The sequence below is a fragment of the Arvicanthis niloticus genome, chromosome 6 (genome assembly GCF_011762505.2).
Source record: "Arvicanthis niloticus isolate mArvNil1 chromosome 6, mArvNil1.pat.X, whole genome shotgun sequence".
NCBI lineage: Eukaryota > Metazoa > Chordata > Mammalia > Rodentia > Muridae > Arvicanthis > Arvicanthis niloticus.
Window position 1 is genome coordinate 103,688,275 of NC_047663.1, and position 7,849 is coordinate 103,696,123.

The following is a 7,849-nucleotide window of genomic DNA, read 5'->3' on the forward strand; positions in this document are numbered from 1 at the left end:
AGTCATAGTGACCTGTCCCTGCAGCTCAATTTAAGACACATGCATTTTTCCTTAATTTTATAAAACATTTAAGAACTTATACTAGATTGCCTGGGCCCCCCAAAAATGCCATAACAAATTTGTATATCAGATAGATTACAAACCTTACAAAAACAATTGGCCATACAATTTTATTCTTTACATTGGGGTTGCTATATAATAAAAGTTTGTTAATCTAGCTTGCTGTGCCACTGTAGCTGATCTACCCTTTGTAAACCTTCGAGGACAAAAGCTGCAGTTTTTGGGCACTTAACACGTCATTCTAAAAACAGCCAAAGATAAAGTAAACAGTTTTTGTTTTGTCCTGACAGGAACTGCTGGGCTCTGACTTTTGCCTACTAGTCTGAGGCCACTTAAAAAAGTTACTATAGAGTTTATTTCTAAGTGTAAAAAGTTTCCTATAAAAGCTATCTAAAGAAAAAAGTACAAGAAAACCGTCTATTTTATTTGAGAAAAAGAAAAAAGTTCTTGTTTTTTTTTTTTAAATTTCTATTTTATATGCTATCCTAAGTAGAAAAAGACAAAGAGTCCTGTTTTATCTCTCCATTATATTTGCCTCTTATCCTTTTGTCCTCAGTATTCATATATTTTTAAAATAAATGATCACACATTATAAAGTTTATTACAAATTCACACCAAAAACTAAATCATAAATTAAAATAAAAGTTTATAATAAAAAATGTCTATAAACATATTTGTCAAAAATAATTATCTGAGCCGGGCGGTGGTGGCACATGCCTTTAATCCCAGCACTTGGGAGGCAGAGGCAGGCGGATTTCTGAGTTTGAGGCCAGCCTGGTCTACAGAGTGAGTTACAGGACAGCCAGGGCTACACAGAGAAACCCTGTCTCGAAAAACTTTAAAAAAAAAAAATGATCTGACCAAATGTCCATTGCCTGCCTGAGTTCACTGAAGGTTTAAAACTATAACTAAGTTATCAGTGAAAATTTGTGTATATAAGCCCAGCCAATATTTTATTTTCTCTCCTAACACCTATGGTAAATTGTTGGTTCCCTTTTTAATGATCTTTGACAAATTGTTTTATAACCTTTTAAAATGTGCTCTGAATAAAAAAAAAAAAGTCTGGTTATTAGCTAAAAACAATTAACTGATGTTACACGAGAGACTGACAAAGTTCTTATTACAGTTTTGACTATCAAAAAAAAAAAAGGCCTAGTAACAGTCTTGTTATAAAAGAGCTTAATAATCATAGATATAATTAAAAATTTTTTTATAAGAGCATCATTAAGATTTAAAAGGTCATCTATTGTATAACATAACCACAAGACAGTACATCTTTGTAGATCTATGTTTAATAACTTGAGGGCTGGACAGGATGGCTCAGTGGTTAAGAGCACTACTCTTCTAGAGGTCCTGAGTTCAATTCCCAGCAACCACATGGTGGCTCACAACCATCTGTAATGGGGTCTGATGCCCCCTTCTGGTGTGTCTGAAGACAGCTAAGGTTACTCATATATATGAAAATAAATAAATTTAAAAAAATAATAACTTGAGACAACAATTTAATATTTTTAAAAAATATATAAGTCAAATTACAAAATTTGTTTTTAGTGTCCTCAATTTTTTATAATGGTGATAATACTTGAAGACTTATATCTAATCAATTATGTAAGTAGATATTACTCATTTTTGATTTTAAAAAATTAAAATATGTATATGTGATTTGACACCTTTTCAGGCTTTCTAGTTATAATTACTTTAACAAGAAAAACAATCAAAAGTATAATTAGTTATTGCCTATATTATCTTTTTATGCTTGGTGTTCCATATCATATTAAAATAAACAAAACTGAGTGTTACAGTTAGACATTTGAGATGTTTTGTTGACAACTTGATATTACCCATGTTACTAAAGTTCCTTATAATCTTCAAGGACAAGATATTATAGAACAGATATTGTGGAACTTTAAGATAGTGTCTTCATGACTCTCCGAGTGTGAGAGGAGCTGCTGCTAGTGCTTCTGCCCTGGTTTTACAAAAACTCTGAAAAATTTGCTTTTCAAACAAAAGAGGGGGAGCTACACCCCCAGAAGGAGTCTCCCAGAAATAATCTTCATCATGCCTTGTTCATTCTCTATTTTCTAAATCTGAAAGCTCATGGCAAACCTGCTGCTGACTGCCTTTGGCATGCTGAGACCAATAAAAACTATGCCACAGTTATGGGGAAGGACCCTCTTACCTTTAAATGGAATGGCCAGGACCCAGTTCTCATATGGGGCTGAAGACTGATATGTCTGATTGATACCAAAGAAGGCACAGCTAAATGGCGGCCAAAAAGATTAATAAAATAAATAGATACCCCCACAAAGACAGGCCCCATTATAAATAATATAAATAACAATTGACATCCACAGAAGATAAATCTCACTGAGAATTCCCTTCTTTTTTCTTTCCAAGTAAAAATGAATCACCCGTGGTGTTTGCTGTTGGAAGTTCTAATCCTGATGCTGGCCTCCAGACTTATACTACTCAGACCTTCGGTGGGCCGTTGACAAGGACATCAAACAGCTAGAGACTGACATCATTAATCTGAAGAAATCCCTCATTTCACTGTCTGGAGTGATCTCCAAAAATTGCAAAGGACTTTATTGGACTTGATTTACTCTTTTATAATAGAAAAAAAAAAAAACCTGTGTACAGCTCTAAACTGTGTGTATAGCCCTTAAAGAAAAATGTTGCTCTTACATAGATAAGACAGAGATAGTTAAAGAGAACATAAAAACGGTCAGAGGAGGCCTTGAAAAAAGACAGAGGGGGAGAGAAAGAGATGAGAGCTGATACAAAAATTAGTTTTCAACCTCTCCATAGTTGTCAACCCTATTTTACATTTTGAGACCATTAATTGGGTTATTTTTGCTTATTTCTTTTGGTCCCTGGGCCTTAAATAGACTAACTTTGTGAAGCAACAGATAATTTGATAACAAAATGTATTCAGATACATTATCATAAGTTAGTTATGGAGGACCACAAGACTCAAGATGAGGTTGTTACTCTATCCAGGGTGTTCCCCAAACCCATCTCCACTCAACATAAAAGAGGGGACATCTGCCCCTAGACCAAGCAGAGAGGGGCCACCCAGAACCCCCTCTGACTGGCGATTTAAATTCTTGCTTAGGCTGTGAGGCTAAACACTACAAGGGAATATAAATAAAAATAAATAAAAAAAAAATCTTTCTGGGTTCCCTGAGGGACAAGCCTGACTGCATAGGGGTTAATGTCAAAAATATCCCTTCTCCAGGAAAAAGACATCAAGATGAGTATGGCCCTCACGCCTCACTGAACAACGACAGGAGGACCAGAGCCATTACAAGGACCCCTTTAATTACTAGAGGTCAGGCCTCTATCCCTGCTTTTGCAAGATTAAAATCGCCATGGTTCTATACTTGGAGAAGAGAGGAGATGTCAGGGACAGCATTGCTTATACATTGAAGGCCTAAAATCAGCCATAGGCCCAAGTCAGCCTGCTAACACAAAGTCTTGGTCTCTGTGGAAAAACACTGAAACAGATAGCTATAAGATATTGTAAACAGGCAGCTTTGGTGGAAATCTGCCAGCCTGAGTAGTCAAAGACCTTATAGATGGATGGGTAGCCTTGGTGGATAGTACCAACTTAGATAAGGACAAGTAAATCATAGACAGAGTCATAGTGACCTGTCCCCTAAACCTTTACCCAGCTGATACCCTGTTCTAAATGATTATCTGTTCTCCCCCTGAACACCTACAATCCTGCATCAACCCCTTCCCCACATCCTGCGTTTTTGTGTATATAACCTGTTTTAAGAAATAAAATTTGTGACTTGATCAGCCTATAGACAAATCATGGTTCTTTGCATTTACCTGTTTCCCCCTTCTCTCTTTCAGGTGACCTCCCCAAACCCCTGTTCAATGCCTTACTGGCTGAGACAGGATGGTAGCTAAACTTACTCAGAAAAGGTGGCTTGAACATCACACTGGCTTTTTTAGATGGGTTCTGGGCATAGAATTCAGGGTACCAGGCTTGTTTGCCAAGCACTTTTACTGTCTGAACCATCTCACCACACTATTTGTTTGCTTTCTTTTGGTGCTAGGGATTAAATCTATGGACTCATAGATTCTATGAGAATCAGTCTATGCATGGTAGGTAAATGCTTTACCTGAAGTAAAAATTTCTGGTTTCTTTGGAGACTCAGTTGTGTCATATGATATTTTTCTGGAAACTGTCTTATGAGAGGATGTTTTGCTGAGAACAGACATGTGTTTTTCTGGAAGCTGCCAGGAAAAAGGGTATGTAATGTTTTGCTAAAGCAGATATTTGAGAGAACACATGATGTTTGGAAAGGGTATAAATATAACCCAATGGACAACACTATGTGGTATTGGTTCACCTTGCCACTCTTTGCTGATCACCATTTGTTGTGACTTTGTAGAGAGAAATATACCAAAGAACTTCTGGTGGTGTTCCAGTGGCTTCTTGCCACTTCTGCAGACTCGAGCTGGTCCAATTGGCAGAGCCTCATGGTTTTTTCTAGATAGAACTGCTGTTCCTGATTAGTGAATGGTGTTTGTGAGTGAGTAGAGTTACTGCTGATGATTTGTGTGAACTGAACTGCTGATATCCTGACAACACAGATTGGATTCTTCCAAAAGAACAATTTCTAAACAGGTCCACATCCTCCTTTGCCCTATTAACCTTTCCTTTCCACTACCTCTGTGGGTGGGAGGCTAGAAGGGAGGTAAAGCATTTAAGTATACTTATTAAAGTAGGTTTTGAAAAATATAAGCCTACATCTACCATTGAGTTTTATTGATGGCCCAGAGTGATGGGTTTCATTATGACATTTTATTGATTTGTTTGTGTTTATTATTTCTGAGAAACGGTCTCATTGTATATCCCAGACTAACTTTGTTTTTATATGAAGACCTGGCTCGCCTTCTACTTGTGGTAATCCCCCTGTCTTTGCCTGTTAAATGCTGGGGACAAGAGACTTCATCACCACACCCAGCTCATAATATTTTTATACATACATGGACATTGATGGTATTTGATTATATTCATTCACACACTGCATTACCCTTTAAAAATATTTTTTAGTTTATGTGTCTGTATGGGCACATGTGTGTGCAGGTACTCTCAGAGGCCAGAGCGGGTGTCAGATTCCTGGGAGCTGGAGTTACCAGTCATTGTAAGCTATCTGACATGGGTTCTGAAAACCAAAATCAATCACTCTGAAAAGCAAGCAGTGCTCTTAACTTACCACATTACCCTTTCTGGTCTCTGCCTCCTTTCTTTTGCTGATACCTCTCCTCTTTCCATACACAACCCACCTTCTACTTTCATGTCATGTATAGTTTTTAAAACTTGACTTCACATAGAAGACAAAACACACATCATTTGTCCACCCATGTTTGGATTACTTTATTCAGAGTGATGCACTCTGGCTCCATCCATTTTCCTGAAAACATAACTGTCTTATTTTGATTGGCATGATGTCCTTAAGGTTCATCCATGTCATAGCATGGTCAGCATTCCCTTTTCCTGTGTGGTTCCATTGCTCATAAATGCTACATTTCATTGTCTATTTACCATCTATAGCCACTCACTGCTGGCTTCCTTTTTCACTCTGGAGAAATATGCTGATGTAGAATGAGTGTACACATGTCTGCCCACACTCATTTCTGGGCATGCTTCTGCAACTGGGATTGCTGAGTCATTTCCTCATCGGTATTTCTTCAAAAGATTATGGGAGGTTATAGTGGCTTGATGCTTTCTTGCTTTCATAGGATCCCTCTAGCTGCTATAAAGGGCTCTCAGACTGTGGTGAGGAGGTGGGGGAACTGGAAGACTTAGGAGAAGGCAGATGCAGGGCTTCAGGTGACAGATGGCAGAGGCTTGAAGCATGAAGCTTGCAGTCTAGTTTAAGAGGCTACAGAGAGTAAAGAAAGGATTACAGTATAGAATGTATAGAAGACACAAAGAGAGTGCTGATTGCAGGAAAACAGAACTTTTCTTCCTTCTTCCTTCTCTTTTCTTTTTGTTCCTCTTCTCGATTCTCTTTTCTTTCTCTTCCTCTTAATTCTCTCTCCTCTTCTTTCCTCTAGTTCCTCTACCTCTTTTTTCATCTTTCCAGGGTCTCACTGTGTAGTCTAGGCTGGCCTGAAAGCCCCCTGCCCCTGCCTCTGCCTCCCAAGTGGTGGGATCACAGGAGGCTCCAAACCTTACTTAGCTTCAGGGCACCGAGCTAGGCACTCTCTTCCAGAGCTTTTCTAGGATATTAAGGGTGGGATTAAAGGAGGACTCAGGAGAGTCCATCAGTGGCAATGATGGTGCTGACAGTATTATTGTCTATGGCATTTTATAAGCTCCTCAGTTACAAGAGGGCAACTTACCAACCCCTTTTAGCTTCTGTTTCTTTGTCTGAAGTGTCAGGGTACACCTCCTTACAGATTGGTGTACGGAGCTGGAAGCACATGAGATAATGCCAGGCATAGAATCCAGGGAAGATTAGCTACACTGTTGTTGATTCAGTACTGGTCATGATGCTTCAGACAGAAAGAACTGCCTAGAATAGCTTTAATCAGTTCCTCAGCAAGCAACCTCCAGGTTGTTCTTTGCTATGAACTCATTCTCAGACTCCCTCTCCTTACCATTTCTCTGTTCCCAGGTTTTTAATCTGGTCCCATCACCAATATGCTTGGTGACAACAAAATCCTTTGTCACGCTTTTAATAGGAATTTTATTGACTTTTCAGGCTTTACATCTTTTGTTAAAATATTTTATTAATTATTATTATTATCATTATAATTGTATACAGATGATGTCTGTGGATGTGCAGGTGCACAAGGGACTGTGAGGTCAGAGGACAGAAACAACTTTTCTCCTTTCACTGTGATTTCCAGAGACTGAACTCAGGCTGTAAGTCTTGTAGGCAAGTGCCTTGACTCACTAGGCCAACCTGCTGACACTTTTTCCCCCATGAAGTGCCCTGCCACTGAGCCGTATCTCAAATCTTCCTTTCACTATTTATTTTGTGAAGTCTCAGTTGCCCAGGCTGGCCTTGAACTCACGCTGGAGTGCAGGCTACCCATGGCTTTGTAATCTTCCTGCATTGGCCTCCCAGGCCTGCTGCTTTCTGGGTCTATGTTAAAAACATTTCTCTCTGATTCAAGGAATTTCTGAGCTTAAGAGGACTCCATTTGCTCTGAAGAAGTCAGGGCTTTTTTTTTTTTTTTTTTTTAGAAGGAACCTAAAGGCCCTGCCTGGCTTGAGTTAGGGCAAATAAGTGACTAAACCCTTTGTGATCTCCCTGTTGCTGTATAGTCATGACTCAGCAATAAGTGGTCTCCTGGCTATGAATGGGAGGAACTTTTGAACTTCTGAGCTACACTTCTGCCTAATTCTAAGCCTGCGGGACTTAACCAAGGACAGGGGCTAAGAAGCTCCCCGCCTGAGCGCACAAGGGGCATTTGGAGACCAGGGCAGGCATGTGGGGTACACAGAAAGCTCCCTTTAGGCTGAGAAGCTTGGGTTCCTTCCTGGGAGGCATTTGCAAATGCTTCATTTACATAGCCCTTATTTGTGGGAACTATTGTTAATTTCAGGACTAAACCAATAGCACCAACTACCTTATCTTTGGATTCCAAAACTGTGAGCTTAACAACCTCCATTCTTCATACATGCTTTTGTTTGTGTTCACATGTATTGTGTGTGTAAGTTGTGCCCATGCGCGTGGAAGCCAGAAGTCATCTTTAGGCGCCTTCTGCAATGATTTTTGTCCTATTACTTTTTAATAGATTTCTTTTTAGTTATGGA